The sequence below is a fragment of the Hemitrygon akajei genome, chromosome 20, assembly GCF_048418815.1.
Source record: "Hemitrygon akajei chromosome 20, sHemAka1.3, whole genome shotgun sequence".
NCBI classification, from domain to species: Eukaryota; Metazoa; Chordata; class Chondrichthyes; order Myliobatiformes; family Dasyatidae; genus Hemitrygon; species Hemitrygon akajei.
Window position 1 is genome coordinate 56,424,911 of NC_133143.1, and position 16,558 is coordinate 56,441,468.

General features: G+C 41.3%; 1 long non-coding RNA gene across 1 annotated transcript in view; it reads left to right on the forward strand.

Annotated features, from left to right (window-relative positions):
* The window catches only part of LOC140713985 (uncharacterized), a 91,080-nt gene that overhangs the window by 62,867 nt on the left and 11,655 nt on the right, over window positions 1-16,558 (forward strand). Inside the window, exons 4-5 of the long non-coding RNA XR_012095797.1 lie at window positions 3,490-3,611; window positions 8,435-8,530. This is a non-coding gene — a long non-coding RNA (uncharacterized lncRNA). The remainder of the gene's footprint in view (window positions 1-3,489; window positions 3,612-8,434; window positions 8,531-16,558) is intronic.

Here is a 16,558-nt window from a genome sequence, read left to right on the forward strand (position 1 = left end):
AGTTCACAATTTAAGATGCGCTGAGCTGTCCGCACCACTCTCTGCAGAGTCCTGCGATTGAGAGAAGTACAGTTCCCAAACCAGGCAGTGATGCAGCCAGTCAGGATGCTCTCAATTGTGCCCCTGCAGAAAGTTCTTAGGATTTGGAGGCCCATGCCAAACTTCCTCATCCAGCTGAGGCGAGAAAGGTGCTGGTATGTACAGACCAAGTGAGGTCCTCGGTGATGTGGGTGCGAGGAACTAATAGTGGTTCACCCTCTCAACTCCAGATCCATTAATGCCAATAAGGGTTAGCCCATCTCCATTCCCCCTGTAATCCACAACCATTTCCTTTGTTTCTGCAACATTGAGGGAGAGGTTGTTTTCTTGACACCACTGTGTCAGAGAGATGACTTCTTCCCTGTAGGCAACCTCGATGTTGTTTGAGATAAGGCCAATCAATGTAGTGTCGTCGGCAAATTTAATTAGCAGATTGGAGGTCTGGGTGGCGATACAGTCGTGGGTATACAGGGAGTAAAGGAGGGTCTCAGTACGCAGACCTGATGAGCTCCTGTACAGAGAGTCAGAGGTTTGGAGGTGAGGGAGATCACTCTTACCACCTGCTGGCGATCTGACAGGAAGTCCAGGATCCAGCTGCACAAGACAGGGTCAAGGCCGAAGTCTCCGAGCTTATTGTCGAGCCTGAATGGAACTATGGTGTTGAATGCTGAACTGTTGTCCAAGAGCAGCATTCTCACATAAGCATCCTTCTTCATCAGATGTGTAAGGAGAATATGTAGAGCTGTGGCTATTGCGTCATCTGTCAATCGGTTGTGTCGGTAAGCGAATTGTAGGGGGTACAGTTTGGGTGGTAGCAAGCTGCAGAAGTAATCCTTGATCAGCCTCTCAAAGCATTTGCTTATTATTGAGGTGAGTGCGACAGGACGCCAGTCGTTCAGTCATGTTAACTTGTTTTTTTTGGTACAGGGACAATGGTGGATAATTTGAAGCAGGGGGGCACCCTGAACTGGGAGAGGGAGAGATTAAAAATGTCAGTAAACTCACCTGCCAATTGTGCCGTGCACATCCTGAGTACTCGCCCTGGGATGCCGTCCAGTCCTGCGGCCTTGCGACTGTTCACTTGTTGGAAACACCTGCGTACCTCAGCCTCCGAGTTGACCAGGTTGCAGGTTGTAGCGGTGGTTTTCCTCGGAGGCTCAGAGTTAGCGACATCGAACCGAGCGTAAAAGCGATTGAGTTCAACTGGGAGAGAGGCAGCGATGTTGGTGGCACCACAACGATTGGCTTTCAGGTCTGCGATGGTATGCAGCCCTCGCCACAAGTCACATGGGCTATTCGTTGTGAATCTTGACTCAGTCTTCTCCCTGTATTGTTGTTTTGCAGCCTTGATAGCTTTGTGCAGATCGTAGCTGCTTTTCTTGAGCTCCAGTTGATCGCCAATGATGTAAGCTCGATGTCATAGAAACATTGCAACATTGAAAATAGGTGCAGGAGTAGGCCATTCGGCCCTTTGAGCCTGCACCACCATTCAGTATGATCATGGCTGATCATCCAACTCAGAACCCTGCACCTGCTTTCTCTCCATACCCCCGATCCCTTTAGCCACAAGGGCCATATCTAACTTCCTCTTAAATATAGCCAATGAACCCCCCTCAACTGTTTCCTGTGGCAGAGATTTCAACAGATTCACCACTCTCTGTGTGAAGAAGTTTTTCCTCATCTCGGTCCTAAAAGGTTTCCCCTTTATCCATAAACTGTGACCCCTCATTCTGGACTTCCCCAACATCGGAAACAATCTTCCTGCATCTAGCCTGTCCAATCCCTTTACAATTTTATACGTTTCAATAAGATCCTCCCTCAATCTTCTAAATTCCAGTGAGTATAAGCCTAGTCGATCAAGTCTTTCTTCATATGAAAGTCCTGCCATCCCAGGAATCAATCTGGTGAACCTTCTCTGTACTCCCTCTATGGCAAGAATGTCTTTCCTCAGATTAGGGGACCAAAACTGCACACAATATTCTAGGTGCGGTCTCACCAAGGCCTTGTACAACTGCAGTAGAACCTCCCTGCTCCTGTACTCAAATCCTTTTGCTATGAATGCCATGCTGTAAGTGCTTCTCGCATGGAATTATTGATCCATATATCACTGGAATTCACATAGATGTACTTAATATTGTTTGTCCTCTTACAGGCATATTTAATTTCACTGTTCTTCATAAAATTACTATGGTACTGTTCCACAGTCTTAGGCACATATATAAAACTCGGGTGTCTCAGACTCGCATAATACTATAGAAATTTTATGTACTGCACTGTACTGCTGCCGCAAAAAAAAAATGTGAGTGATGAAAAACCTGATTCTGATGTGGGTCTCTATTGTGGTCTAAGGATGGGAAGGGGGCAGGAAGAGGGGAGAGGGGAGAGAACGAGAAGCATTCTGTAATGATCAATGGAATCAAATGACCTTGCCTATTGTCTCAGGGCTGGGTGTGTCGACACCCATGCCAACCCCTGGCTCTGGCTCTCTTTCTCTGCCATCTGTGCCACACTCCTCCCACGGCAACACCCGTCATTCCCAACATCCTTTGCTCTTGCCAGATTTACAAACTCACTCTTCGCTCCACGGTGACAAATACAATACTGTGCAAAAGTCTTCGGTACCCTAGCTATATATATATATATATATATATATATATACACGTGTGTCTAAGACATTTGTGCAGAATGTATTTAATAATAATAATAATCAGATAAATGTTTTTAATATCATTGATCAGCAATTAGATAAATTTAGGTGCAATGATACTTATTTAAATATACAGTTGTTCTTGTAAAAGGTCTTCATTTAGGTATATTTAATAACATAATCCTAATATAGATGTATTTAATGACATTCATTCACATTCCAATGCTCATTGTGTGTATTTAATGCAAATCAACTTCATTTAGATATGTTGAATACCACTGGTCCTCATTTAGATAAAATTAATATCACTGGTCTTCATTGATACGTATTTAATATCCTCAGTTAGACATAAATCATTGATCCTCATTTAGATATTTAACATCTGATTCTCATCCAGATATACTTAAATCTCTAATCCGCATTTCGACTGTTTTGTTAACAGTGATACATATTTAGATATTTTAATTTAATTCATCCATATTTTAATATATTTTATGTCCTCATTCTTCATTCAAATATATTTAAAACAGATCCATTTCAACTCTTGAGATGGATTATGAACATTTCTAAATATGAGGATCAATTTAGCCATCCCAATCTCATGGCAGAAACCTGGGGAACGAGACTCTGTGGAGAGAGTTCCATGATTTTTGGGAAATTATTAAACATATTGGGGCTAAGATTACTGTTAGCATGGATTTTTCTCCTTGACTGTGGCAAACCATTGTTCCTGTTAGAGTTGAAATTGTCCTTTATCCACTACATGATGCTTTTCAAAATTATATTTTATATATAAAATACAGATCTCTTCTCCATCCTGTACATGCCCGTGAGACTGTGAGGATTGCTCTGAGCATACTGCAGAATCCAGCACATTGCCTGAGGAGGTACTACAGGCAAAACCTTTCCAGTTAAGGATGCAGAGGTGCGCATTGCTAATCCTATATAAAAAGTTAAGGTAGAAGAGATAAAAAAAAAATGTCATGACACGTATAGCTGAAGATGACATTCCTTCTGTTTTAAATGCAGCAGTAAAACTTAACATTTTCTGGGACCCTTTAGTGTTCTTAGAACCTGAAGAACTGAGAGACATTCAACTTGCTGTGCGCCTCTTCATGCGATTCTTTGTAATTATCTATCGTACAGTTTTATGTATCAGTCAGGTTGTCATTGGAAATGTCATATTAATGCTGCAGAAGCCTTTCTTCAGCTGTCCCTGACTTTGTTTTCTTCTCCCTCTCAATCTCCCCTTATCCACCTAGTGAAAAGCGATCATTCTTACATCCTTCTACACATTGTCTCACTATTTTGCCTTTAATCTCCCTTTATTTATGGGTTCTCCTTTGGAAATAGTTTGGCTTGTGGAGTACACTATGGATAAAATCCAATGATGAAAGAATAAAATACCGGGGAAATATCAAACATATTAGAGATTTTGTTTCTTTCAGTTTCTTTGTTATATATGTTGCAAATCTGCAATAATTGTAGATTAAAACTTTCAAACTAAAGATTTGAAAAAAAAACATTAATTATTGTTGAACCAGCATTATAAGCACCACTTGGGAGATCTGCATTTGAAATAAAGACAAAGAGGTCATTTGCAACCTAAAAGACAATGAACAGATAAAAGATTTTGGAAATAACTTTTAACCAGTATTTTTATCATCTGAACGCTCCTAGGCCAACAACTGTTATTCATTCCTTACTGCACTTGAAAAGTTGGAGATAACTGCCTGCTCAAACTTGCACAGTCCTTCTGGTAGAGGTATTAGAATTGAGCAGGGAATTCCAGAATTTTAACCCAGTGATATTGAAGGTAAGGCAACATGCTTCTCAGTCTGGATGGAATGTGCTTTGCATGGTAACCTGCCATTGGCATTGCAATTCACCTGCTGCTCTTGCTCAACATGGGGGTTAGCATCATTATTTTGGAAGATACTGGCAGAGCATGTTGTGGAGTAACTGCAGTGGCCTAATTCTGTTCCTATGTCTTATAGTCTTCTGGTCAATCATAGTGGTTCATTAGTCGAGAAAATGAGTGTTTAGGGTAGCTGCTTACTTGCCAGTCATAGAGATCACATCAAACATCAATGAATGACTTTATTTGCTCTATAACTTTACCTGTATTAGAACTTGGTGTAGTGTATTGGTCAGTGCACAACATGCAACAAAAAAACAACAAATGGTTCAAATCGTTTCATTTACTATCAGAGAAAGTTTACTCTTCACAGTCACCATTCAACAATTATAAATGAAACCCCCGGTTGCGTAAATCTAGGGAGGACACTCTCCATTTCCACCAAACCCGTGAGATTGAGACGGCTCACCTACCCCAAACCCCAGATGGTGTGAATGCTCTGTAATTTTCTACCCTGTTACAAATCAGTGCCAAGAAATAACAGACAGTACACCGCATACGATTAAAGGGTTTATATTTATGAATCTTAATTTAACTAAAGGGTTAGTAAAGAAAAGCAAAAAAGGAAAGGGCCAATAGTCAAATGTGCACAAATTGGAGCTCAATGTTTCACCAATATTCACAGAAACTCAATCGATCTCAGCACCTGGCTCCATCAATCCATGGCCCCGTACTGGGTTGAAGCCTAGGACCTGTTCTCTCCCGTGCCTTCTCTCTTCATCTTCTGCTGAACAAAAGCCCCAAGACCAACCTTAGTGTCCCTCACCAAACCTCCCCCCCAGTTCCACCTTTCTAATTGGATAGAACATTCCTCATCAACCCTTATCTTCCACAATAACCCAAACAGGCTGAAAACAGAACAGACAGCTCTTACAGAACTGCTAAGTGAAATACCTACAGCAGGAGTGTCAAACTCATTTTAGGTCACGGGCCAGATTGAGCAAAATGCAGCTTCATGCGGGCCAGATCAGTCGGACGCGTGCGAACGCAGCTTTCATTGCCTCCATTTTTTCAGCCTGCTCTCATGTGTCTCAGTCTCTGCTATAACTACAAAGTGTTTCACTTTACAAATTCCGTTTCTTATGAAGAAGACTGCCGAGCAAGAATGCCGAATAAACACTAAAAACCCTGAAAACCTGGTACCTGAATAAACTCAGCATTAGCCATATCATACGCCATAGGCGCTTCGATTACTGGGGCCAGCTTTAATAGTAATTAGATATTATCTTGCGGGCCAAAGATAATTCCACAGCGGGCCGCATTTGGCCCGCGGGCCTTGAGTTTGACATATATGACCTACAGCATAGCAGTAAAAATGTGAACCAGAGCGTTACATAAAGAATAAAGAATTATTGAAACTAGAAAGGATTATATATGTATATATTTAAAAAGATTATAAAGTTTGAAGTTAAAGGATAGATATGGAACATAATGTGCATAAATAAATAAAAACCAGCAGGTATTTACAATATAAAAACAATTATAATAAGTGATTTAAGGTGTCTACCATGCAGTGACAGAGGTTATTGATAGAGGAGGATGGGGGGAGGGGAAGTAACTAGAATGGTTGATCAGATTAATTGCCGGGGGGAAGAAACTTTACTCTTGCTTTTCTTACTCTGGCTCCTCATCTTATTTTCCAGTTCTGATGAGGCCTCCTGGCCTGAAACGTCGACTGTACTCTTTCCCCATAGATGCTGCCTGGCCTGCTGAGTTCCTCCAGCATTTTGTGTGTGTTGCCTGGATTTCCAGCATCTGCAGATTTTCTTTTGTGTCTAAGAGCATGAAGTTTTTTTTTGTTTTAATAGCCCTTTAGTGCTTTCCGGAAAGGAGCTTTTGGAATAGGCAGTTTGCAGGGTGGGTAGTGCCTGCAATGCATTTTCCTGCCCGGATATTTGTCCTGGACACATTGATCTGCGTGTTGTCGAAAACGCCGTCATCCAGGGAAGCAAGAAGAACTCATCACACTCCTGATTTCTTCCTTAGGGGAATTAAAGGCTATGGGGAAAAGGCAAGTAGGTGGCGATGAGTCCATGCCAGATCAGCCATGAATGGCGGCGCAGGCTCGATGGGTCAGATAGCTGACTCCTGCCCTGACTTCTTATGTTCTTGTAGATGGTGCTATAACTTTGACCACACAAAATATGGGTCCCATGATACAGGATGATGTCTCAGGATGCAGATTATGGAGGGGAGTGTTTAGTGACAGTATGTCACTTCAATGTCATACAAAGTTGTTAAGGAATTTTTTTTCTTATTAAAGAGAAACATTGCTCTGTATGTGTATATAGCAAATATTGTTGCAATTTTTTCATGCCAACCTTGGATATTACCAGGGAATAGCCAGGGATACCATGAGGGCAACACACAAAAAATGCTGGAGGAACTCATCTGGTCAGTCAGCATCTATGGAGGAGAATAAACAGTTGACGCTTCAGGCCGACACCTATCATCAGGACAGGAAAGGAAGGGGAAGAAGCCATAGTATGTAGATGGGAAGAGGAGAAGCAGTACAAACTAGAAGGTGATAGGTGAAGGCAGATGGGTGGGAGAGGGGGATGAAGTAAGAGACTGGGAGGTGATAGGTGGAAAGGAAAAGGGCTGGAGAAGAAGGAAACCGGTAGGAAAGGAGAATGAACCATGGGAGAAAAGGAGAAGGAGGGGCACCATGATGAGGAGAAAAGGGAAATGAAGAAGGGGGGGGGAATTATCAGAATTTGGAGGGAACCAGCAAGCTTCTGATTCTGAAATACATTCCTGGATGCACTGAGACACATAAACAGTAACCCGGGCACATCGGACGTTTTGTGTCTTTCAGCATCAGGCACCCTCCCCCAGATGACCAAGCTAGGGTTGATCAGGCCCTGGCTTGTGACCCAGCAGCATTAGTCCATGGTTCACATCTCCTGATCCATAGCCATCTGGAGGCAAGATCAGCAGCCGTTGTGAGAGTCCTGATGATGCTTCTCTTTGCAGCCCCCATTATGCCAAGGAGAGAGTAGATTCTGAAGAGTGAGCAGCCAGCAAAAGCTCTGCATCACACCCCTGTAGGCTACGAATGTGCCCTCCACCCCTGTCTCTTCAGTGTCAGTGTAGTGTGTCTACATTGTCACTGCCACTGCCATTGTCACTGACTACGTGTTCTGGAACACCAGTCCTTCAGATCAGACTTCTCAACACATCAACAGTCTGTGAGGCTGTCATGGAATCTATGGGAACACTGTCTGGCCACGTTATAACTGGATCAGCTGCTACCAGGAAATTTGTGTCCATGAATGGTCCAGCAAAATCCACATGAATCCTCTGTCAGGCCTTTCCCAGGGCATTGCTGTTGGCATCTTCTGGACATGTTGGCATCCCAGAAGATTGCATGGCAAGCTAATCGATCTGCTGGTCTATCCCAGGCCACCAGACAAAGCTTTGAGCTAATGCTTTCATTTTTATCATGCCCGGATGACCAGCATGTAGCTTCTCCAACACTTTAGCTCTCAGTTGGATGGTACAACAACTCTCAATCCCCATCAAGGTTAATCCTGGGATCATCCTGACACTGGTAAAAATTTGGAAATTGGAATTTCTGCTGCACATTCCAGCCATTTTGGGTAAACGTAGACCTGAGACAGTGTGTGGTCTTTTCTGATTTCCCTTTGGATTATCTCTGCTGTAATGGGGAGACTTCCAATTTGCATTAGGGAGAATACGTGAAGAGGAGAGTCCACTTCTGTAAATTGTTTGGTTATTTTCTTTTCCAAGGGTAAATGGTCCAATCCATCTGTATTTGCATGATTAGTTGTCTTCTTGAATTTTATGTTGTAATTGTGTCTTCAAAGAAGCGAAACCCACCTCTGCATTTGTGATGCTGCTGTTAGTGGAACGTCTTTCTGTGGATTGAAAATGGACACTGGAGTTGATGATCAGTAATGAAGGTAAAATCTCTCCCATACAAGTACTGGTTGAAACTTTTTACACTTGACTCAAATTCTCTCTGTCAATCTGTGCATAATTTTTCTCTGCTGTGGTAAGGGAATGTGATGGAAAAGCTATGGGCCATTCACTTCCACCACTCATAACATGCAATATGATTGCAACTATATCATAAGTTGAGGTATCACAGACAAGCTTCACTAGATGATGTGGATCATAATATGTGAATACAGCGTCTGACATTACTATTTACCTTTTGGAAAGCTACCTCGTACTGTTTTGTCTTGTGTCATTTCTTCCTGATTTGAAATAATGAGCTAAAGGGGTAGAACACAGTAGCCAGGTTTGGCAAGAACCTCTTATGCCTCCTCTGTCTGGGAGTAGAGCAGGTTGTGTTCAGACATGCCAGAATGGGATCTATGTTGTGCATTTAACACTTTGTTGATAAGCTTTGATCAAACCCCAGAAAAGTGTGATGGAATCAAATAATTTATTTTTCAAATGACTTGACATCACACTTAATATTGTAAACTTGAAAATAAAAGAAAACTGGGCTAGAAGTCCACTGTAATATTTTCAAGGAAAAGTTTTCCTCTTTTAACACTGTTATATGGTCTGCAAGAAAAGGGCTATATTTTCCCAAGATTATTACTGAGAATAGCGGCGATTCAGGAATATTGTTCTCAACTATAAACCAACTGTTGAACCCTGCCCCAACCTATAATGTCCCCAATCAAGAATCTGCCATAGAATGTGAAGAATGTGCAATATTTTTTAACAACAGAAGTGCTTCCATTTGGAAGACTATTGCTACAGATATTGGCAATTGCTATAGCCAACCTCGTAAAAAGAAATAAACCATGTCAAAATTTACAAGTATTTCCGATGCACATATCTATAAGTTTGTAACAAAGATTAAACCGTCTACTTGCTGTCTCTACACTGTCCCTACCACAATTTTTAAGAACATTTTTAATACTGTTTTCAATTCTGTTAAAAAAAAATTGATGGACATATCCCTTGGAACTGGAGTTTTTCCAGATGCCTTCAAAGCTACAGCCGTCAAACCCCTATGAAAAAGCCAACCCCTGATAGTGACGTCCCAGCTAACTACAGGCCTATATCACATCTTCCCTTCTTGGGCAAAGTTCTTGAGAGAGTCATTTTTAACCAACTCAGCAACTTTCTGGATGAGACAATACCCTAGAAAAATTACAGTCAGACTTTAGAGCAAACCATAGCAACTACCAAAATTGTCAGTGACCTTTGGCCCAGCACTGATGCCTATAGGGTCACACTTATAATTCTCCTAGATCTAAATGCTGCCTTTGACGCAATTGACCACCACATTCTCATTGATCACCTTAAGAACTGAGTAGACCTCTTTGGCACACTAGGTTTTGCTCATATATCTCAGAAAGAAATTTTTTTGTCAGTCTTGCAGACTGTTTTTCTACGAGAGACAATGAACCTGTTGATGTTGCTCAGGGAAGCTGTCCTGGTCCCCTGCTCTTCTTATACATTGCTTCCCTTAAGAGACATCATTAAAGAGCATAAACTTAATTTCTTAAAACTAAATGAAAATAATACTGAAATAATTTTACCTGGTCCTAAAGTCGAAACAGATGAACTTCTTGATAAACTTGGGAACTTGTTAAATCAGAAGTAACAATCCTTGATTGGAATTTTAAATGCCACATAAATGAAGTGAACAGAGCAGCATTTCTTTATTTAAGAAATACTTCAATGGTGCACCTGTTTCTGTAATGATGCTGAAAAATTTATTCATATTATAATCACTGCTTCCTAAGGGTTCTTTTGCCTCAAGCTTCCTAATCAAATCTGGTTTATTACGCAATGCCCAACTTACCCTAACTTACCTCAATATTTAGAACTATTAGAGGTACAGACTCAATTGACACTTATAAATGCCAGCTCATAACTGTAAATTAGAGAGCAGGTTTAAAGCTGGACAGAACCATAGTGGGCTTGGAGAGTTGCCCTGGAAAATAACTCAGTTTTTTTGATAACAGTGCTTGTTCTTTTTTTGCATGTTAATAGATGGGACATAACAGTATGCCAATCCTTCATTGGATGTTGAAGGAATTTCACAAGTATGGGGTATAGTTTGTACAGTATATAAAGAGCTTCTATTAACCATGATTATGGGGCAGAGTCAAATGCTTTTTGAATGTCAATATAACGACATGAAAGATTTTTACTTTTCTGCTGGGCTTGATTTAGAATTAAGAGTTATTAATATTATTATTATTAATTTTATTTATTTTCTCACAGCTCGAGCTGGTAAAACCTGAGGTACGGGCATATCCAAACATGCTCATTCGTCAATTGCTAGGAACTTTTGGACTATTCTAGTGGTGTTTAGTATTATGATTTCTGAAGATTTAGATAGATATGACTGTGTAACCCTAATTATTTGATGCTATTGTGTTGTGCCTTTGGGATGACACCAGTTGTAGATATTCAACTTGTGGAGTCATATTGCAACATGCAGGGAGGGAAAGTTGAAAAGTTTGACAAATACTTTTTGCTAGAGCTGGGAAAGTACTGGTGAATACCAGCAGAACCAATACATGTTATGAGTGATTTGTATTCCATTTTAACTGCTCTAGTCTAATAAGCTGCTCCTTATCCTAAAAACAAAAACAAAAATAGTGAGTTGAGGCTCTCAGTTGGTTGGGGTCAACCATGAATTTTGCATCTTAGCTGTTTACATGATACGCAAGCCAGGGCAGTACAATACGGAGAGCAAGCTGTTGTCCAGGCAGCCAGTTCCCCACTTAGCACAGCTAATGAATCCAAAGGAACGGCAGCGATTGATACAGTCTTACACCAACGGCTCGCAGAAGCTGTTCTTTGAGCATTGAACTCAACGTAGGACTACCTACGAGTGAGTATACTGTTACGAAATGCAACATTTTAGAAATGAACCAGCAGTAATAGATTACACATGGATTCTGGTTTTGATGTTAAAACCATTATCTTTATTTGTAACTACTTATCATATAGTAACTTAAACCAAGATAAACAGAAGTTAACAGTGTTATGTGTATATGTGTGTGTAAGTATTGAGCTTGGGGGAATAAGGCTTAGAATCTTGAGGTGGTAAAGTAGGAAGGTTAAGTCATCCACATAATAAATGATGGGAAAGAGATATTTGTAATCCACGTTGTACTGGAGAGAGAAGGTCAGTACAAAGTATTCCACAGGTTCCACACTGGTAAAATGAGATAACAGTTGCCGTAGACCTTGTCCATCGTATCGTTCCAAATCCACATACGAGTCATCACCAAAAGTGACTTGTCACAGGAATATCGTCTTCCAGAGGTTACCACACAACACACCCAGGCAAGGGCTAACACATGAGTGGTCCCACAGGATATCCCAAAAATCCACTCCTATGGATTATACGAAGTGACTGTCATACATTCATTGTGCACCGTGTGCCGATGATCAACCCACCCTTGTGGGCATAGGAGAGTTCCAAGCCCCAGCTGTGCCAAGCTTCTTTCTAACTCTCTTACCGTGTGTGTCTCTGTATTTTAATCCACACAGACCGCGACAGCCTGTGACTGACGTCATAGTCCCGCCTCACTCAGGTGCTTAAAGCCACAGTCCACAATAAACAAAACCTGTGGATTCATAACAATACCCCTGAGTGAGTATTGCTGCAAGTCAGCGGTGGTTTGAAATCAGAGTTTTCCTTCACCTAGATAAGCTGACAAGCCCCATCTGTCCAAAGCGATTGGTTTGCAGGTGCCAGTAACCTGTCTTTGTCCCTTCTCCTGATGGTAGAAGTGGTTCCATCAGGTTGATTAGCTAACCTACACGTGAAGGCCAGGAGTTGCACTTGGCTGTCAGAGGCTAACTGAGGCTCACACAATTGAGAACATGTAATAGATAGTAGGAGCTTATCCCCACTATGTCTCCTGGCTATGACCACCTAAAGGAATCATTTAGTGAGAAACACACACAAAATGTTGGAGTGTTATGATACCAGCCCCCTCCGTTGTGAGAATTGCAAGAGCCCTAGTGAAAGGGGGGTCAATGACCCGAGAGAGAGCAAGAGAGAGAGAGAGAGATGCCGAATGGACACAGGAAATGGAAAGACAGCGACGTGCTGGATACCACATTCCACTGGGACAAAAGCTGGCGACTGTGGCATTGTTCTCAGGAGACACCTGGGAACTGCAGACGTGCCAACTCGCAGGGACATTGTAAAGCCCTCGGGCAAAGTGGGCTGGTTGAGAGAGAGATTGCATCACCTGCAACCTGATTGACACCTGAGATCCCGTGAGACAGTATAAAGAAGGGTCTGAAAGAGGACGACCCTCAGACGCACCAAGGAGACACCGAGAAGCACGATACCGCTTCCCGTGGGAACGGGAAGCCATTTTGAAGGAAGCCACGTGCGTTAAATTCCGAATGCGGAGTTTGTGGCTAGAACCAACGGAAAACCGCTTTTATTTAACACCAGGGAAGCCAAATCCTCTGAGGCTGAGGATTTGATTCATAAAGACAACGGCAAGTGTTCTCTTTTCCTAACAATCTCTCTCTCTCTCTCCAACACGTGAAACCAAAAGGGAAAAGCCTGCAGACTTCAGAGTGACTCTTTATATTTCCAATTGGACTCAGTATTATACCCTAGACAACGAAAGAGCTTATTTCTGAGTGATTATTAATGTACCTGCGTTTTAGATTGAGTATTGACGCATGTTATCTGAATGTTTGTATTAACCTTAATTTTTGTGCCCCTTTGTTAATAAAACTTTTGAAAATAGTACCATTGGACTTCAACTGACATATCTATCTTTGCTGGTAAGTGAAACCAGTTACTGGTTTCATAACAGGAGGAACTCAGTAGATCAAGCAGGATCTATGGAGAGGAACAAAATGATTGATATTTTAGGGCAAGATCCTTCACTGGAAACCATTTAGTGAGCTGTGAATGCAGTTTGTATATTTATTTATATTTAGAGAGAGAGCACAGTAACAAGCTGTTCTGGCCCACAGGTATATGCCGACCGATTACACACATGTGATCAATTAACCTACTGCCTCGTACAACTTTGGGAATTTGGAGGAAACTAGAGCACCCAGAGGAAACCCACGTGGTCATGGGAAGAACATGCAAACTCCTTACAAACAGGGCAGGAAATAAACCCTACTCGTTGGCACTGAAAAGCGTTACGCTACCGTGCTACACCAAATTTTATATTTTAAAAAAATACAGGAAGTAACAAAGTTATCATACTAAACAGATATGTACACCATTAGTTAACATACAGTAATATTGTCTGCCAAACACAAGTTTAAGAAAAGGCTGAGATTTCCAAAATAAAATTGATATATAGTTAGAAATCACTCAACAGTGTTAATATTTTCTGGTGTTCCTTTCTGAAGCAGGTAGGGTATAGATGCTAAGATGTTTTAATTTTTCTGCTTTTGGTAGTTAATGAAAAATTGATGGTGAAAAAAGGAACTGGAGCTGTTTTCACTGTAAACTCCCGGAGCTAGGCTTGTCGCTGTCACTCTGGGTACAAATGAGACAGCTCTGGCCTAATTTCATCTGACTTTGATTGTGTGCGAATTGAAGGAAATAGTGAACTGACTTCACAATGTGAAAATAGGCAAAGACAGAAAATCATTGCAAATCACACTGTTATACATTTTTTATGAAGGAAGATGAAACAACTTATTGGTTAAAACATTTAAAATTATAGGATTTTCTGAAGTTAACTGTCCCATGTTATCATTCTTTGAGTTCTATTTTAAATGTAGCATTGGCTGTGATAAAATGGAAATACATGGTTTCTGCAATGTTTATCAAAACTGTAGTAAGGAAGGTTTTTTTTTGAACAGTTTTCATGTTCTAATTAAGGTAGCATTCTCACAGAGGGCAGAATTACTTGCAAACCAATATTCATTTGCAAATGTTAACTGAATGTTAAAAGTATTATTAACAGCCTTACAACTTTTCACTTCAGAAAGCTCCTGGCCTATGCTTGGGGGAAGTTAGAGTACTGTGCAACAGTCTTAGGTGTGTGTATATGTATAGAGAGAGAGAGAGATAGAGAGACATAGAGAGAGAGAGATGGAGAGAGAGGGAGGGGAGGGGGAGGGGGGAGAGGGAGTAAACGCTGCTTTGAATGGCAATGGTGGAGCTCCACAGGAGGGGTGTAGGACTGGTGGCAAAGAAGGAGAGCCAGGGGCAGGGGGTGGCATAGGTGCAGACACACCCAGGTCTGAGACACCAGGCAAGGTAATTTGATTCCAAATAATTGGTTTATTGATCATTACAAAATGTCACTCAGGTGCATTTCGCTCCCTCCTCTCTCCCTTCTCCTTTTCCCAACCATGATTACCATGATTCCCTTCTCCCTGCCCCCTTCCCACTGTCAGTTGACAATAGAAACCCATATCAGAATCGGGTTTATTATCACTCACATATTATTACAGTACTGCAGAAAAGTCCTAGGCACCTTAGCTGTATATATGTGCCTAGGACTTTTGTACACTAGTATAGAAGAATAAGGAGGAATTGCATTGAAATCTATTGAATATTAAAAGGCCTACTTATACTGGACTTGGCGAGGATGTTTCCTGTAGTGGGGGATTCTTGGATAAGATGGTAGAGCCCCAGAATAAGATGTTCCTTGAGAACAGAGGTGAGGAGAGGTTTCTTAGCCAGGAGGTGGTCAATCTGTGGAACTCATTGCAGATGGTTGTGGAGGCCAAGTCATTGGTTATATTTAAAGCAGAAGTTGATAGGTTCTTCATTAGTAAGGGTGTCAAAGGGTATGGGGAGAAGCTAGGAGAATGTGGTTGACGAGGGCTAATAAATGAACTATTATGACAGAAGGTGGAGCAGACTTGTTGGGCTGATTAGCCCAATTCTGTCTTATAGTGTTATAGCCTAAAACCTAAATGTGTTTCAATTAATGGTCTACGTAAATGAAAGAACTTGATTTAATTGACTTGAATTGACTCACTCATGGATCCTAGTCTTCCCAGCCAGATTGACAGATATTTCTGATGTATTGACAGATTGACACATGTAGCTTATTTGTTTCTAGCAATTCTCATCTGACTCAATAATGGTGAAGCTAGGTAGGGAGTTCCCCTTAGGAATCCTTACCTGCGGCACATATGTATTTTAGTAGATTTATCATTTTTTAAAAATTATGCTGACTATATACTGTACTTAATACTAGAAGACATATTTTGTATGTTTTTAGTTTGGACTAACTTGCATCAAGGCATATGAGCTATAATAACTAAGATGCTGTAGAGGGACCACACAGCTGACACTGACTCAGTGCTTAATTTCCTCAGTGAGAATATACTTGCCTTTGGCATCTGGAATATATATAAACATGAAAATAGAGATTTCTACCTGTCATAGAATTGTGTGTTTCACTTTGAGGTATTTTGCATCTCGCTCAGGGAAAGGAGCACAAGGTGGAGGACTTGGCACACTGGAGCTTGATACTCTATATGAAAAAGAATTGACTTCATAAACTTCAATCTCTTGACTTCAAGAGATTCAGTGAATGCTAAAAATATACTACAACAACACACTCAAAATGCTGGAGACACTCAGCAAGTCAGGCAGCATTAACGGAGGGGAATAAACAGTCAATGACTCAGTCCAAGATGCTTCAACGAGACTGAAAAGGAAAGGGGCAGAAGCCAGAATGAGACATTGGTGGTAGTAGTGGTAGGGGTTGGGCTGGAATACAAGCTGGCAGAGGATAGATGAGATCAGTTGAAGGGGAGGATGGTAGTTGGGGGGTGGATGAAGTAAGAAACTGGGAGGGGATAGGTGGAAGAAGAAGTAGGAATCTCATGGGAGGGGACAGTGGATCATGGAAGAAAGGGAAGGAGAAGGGGAACCAGATAGAGGTGATGGGCAGATAATGAGAGGAGAAGAGTTGGAGAGGGCATCAAAGTGGAGAATGGAAAAAGAGAGAAGCAAGCAGGAGAATTAACTCAATCTTATTTTAAGG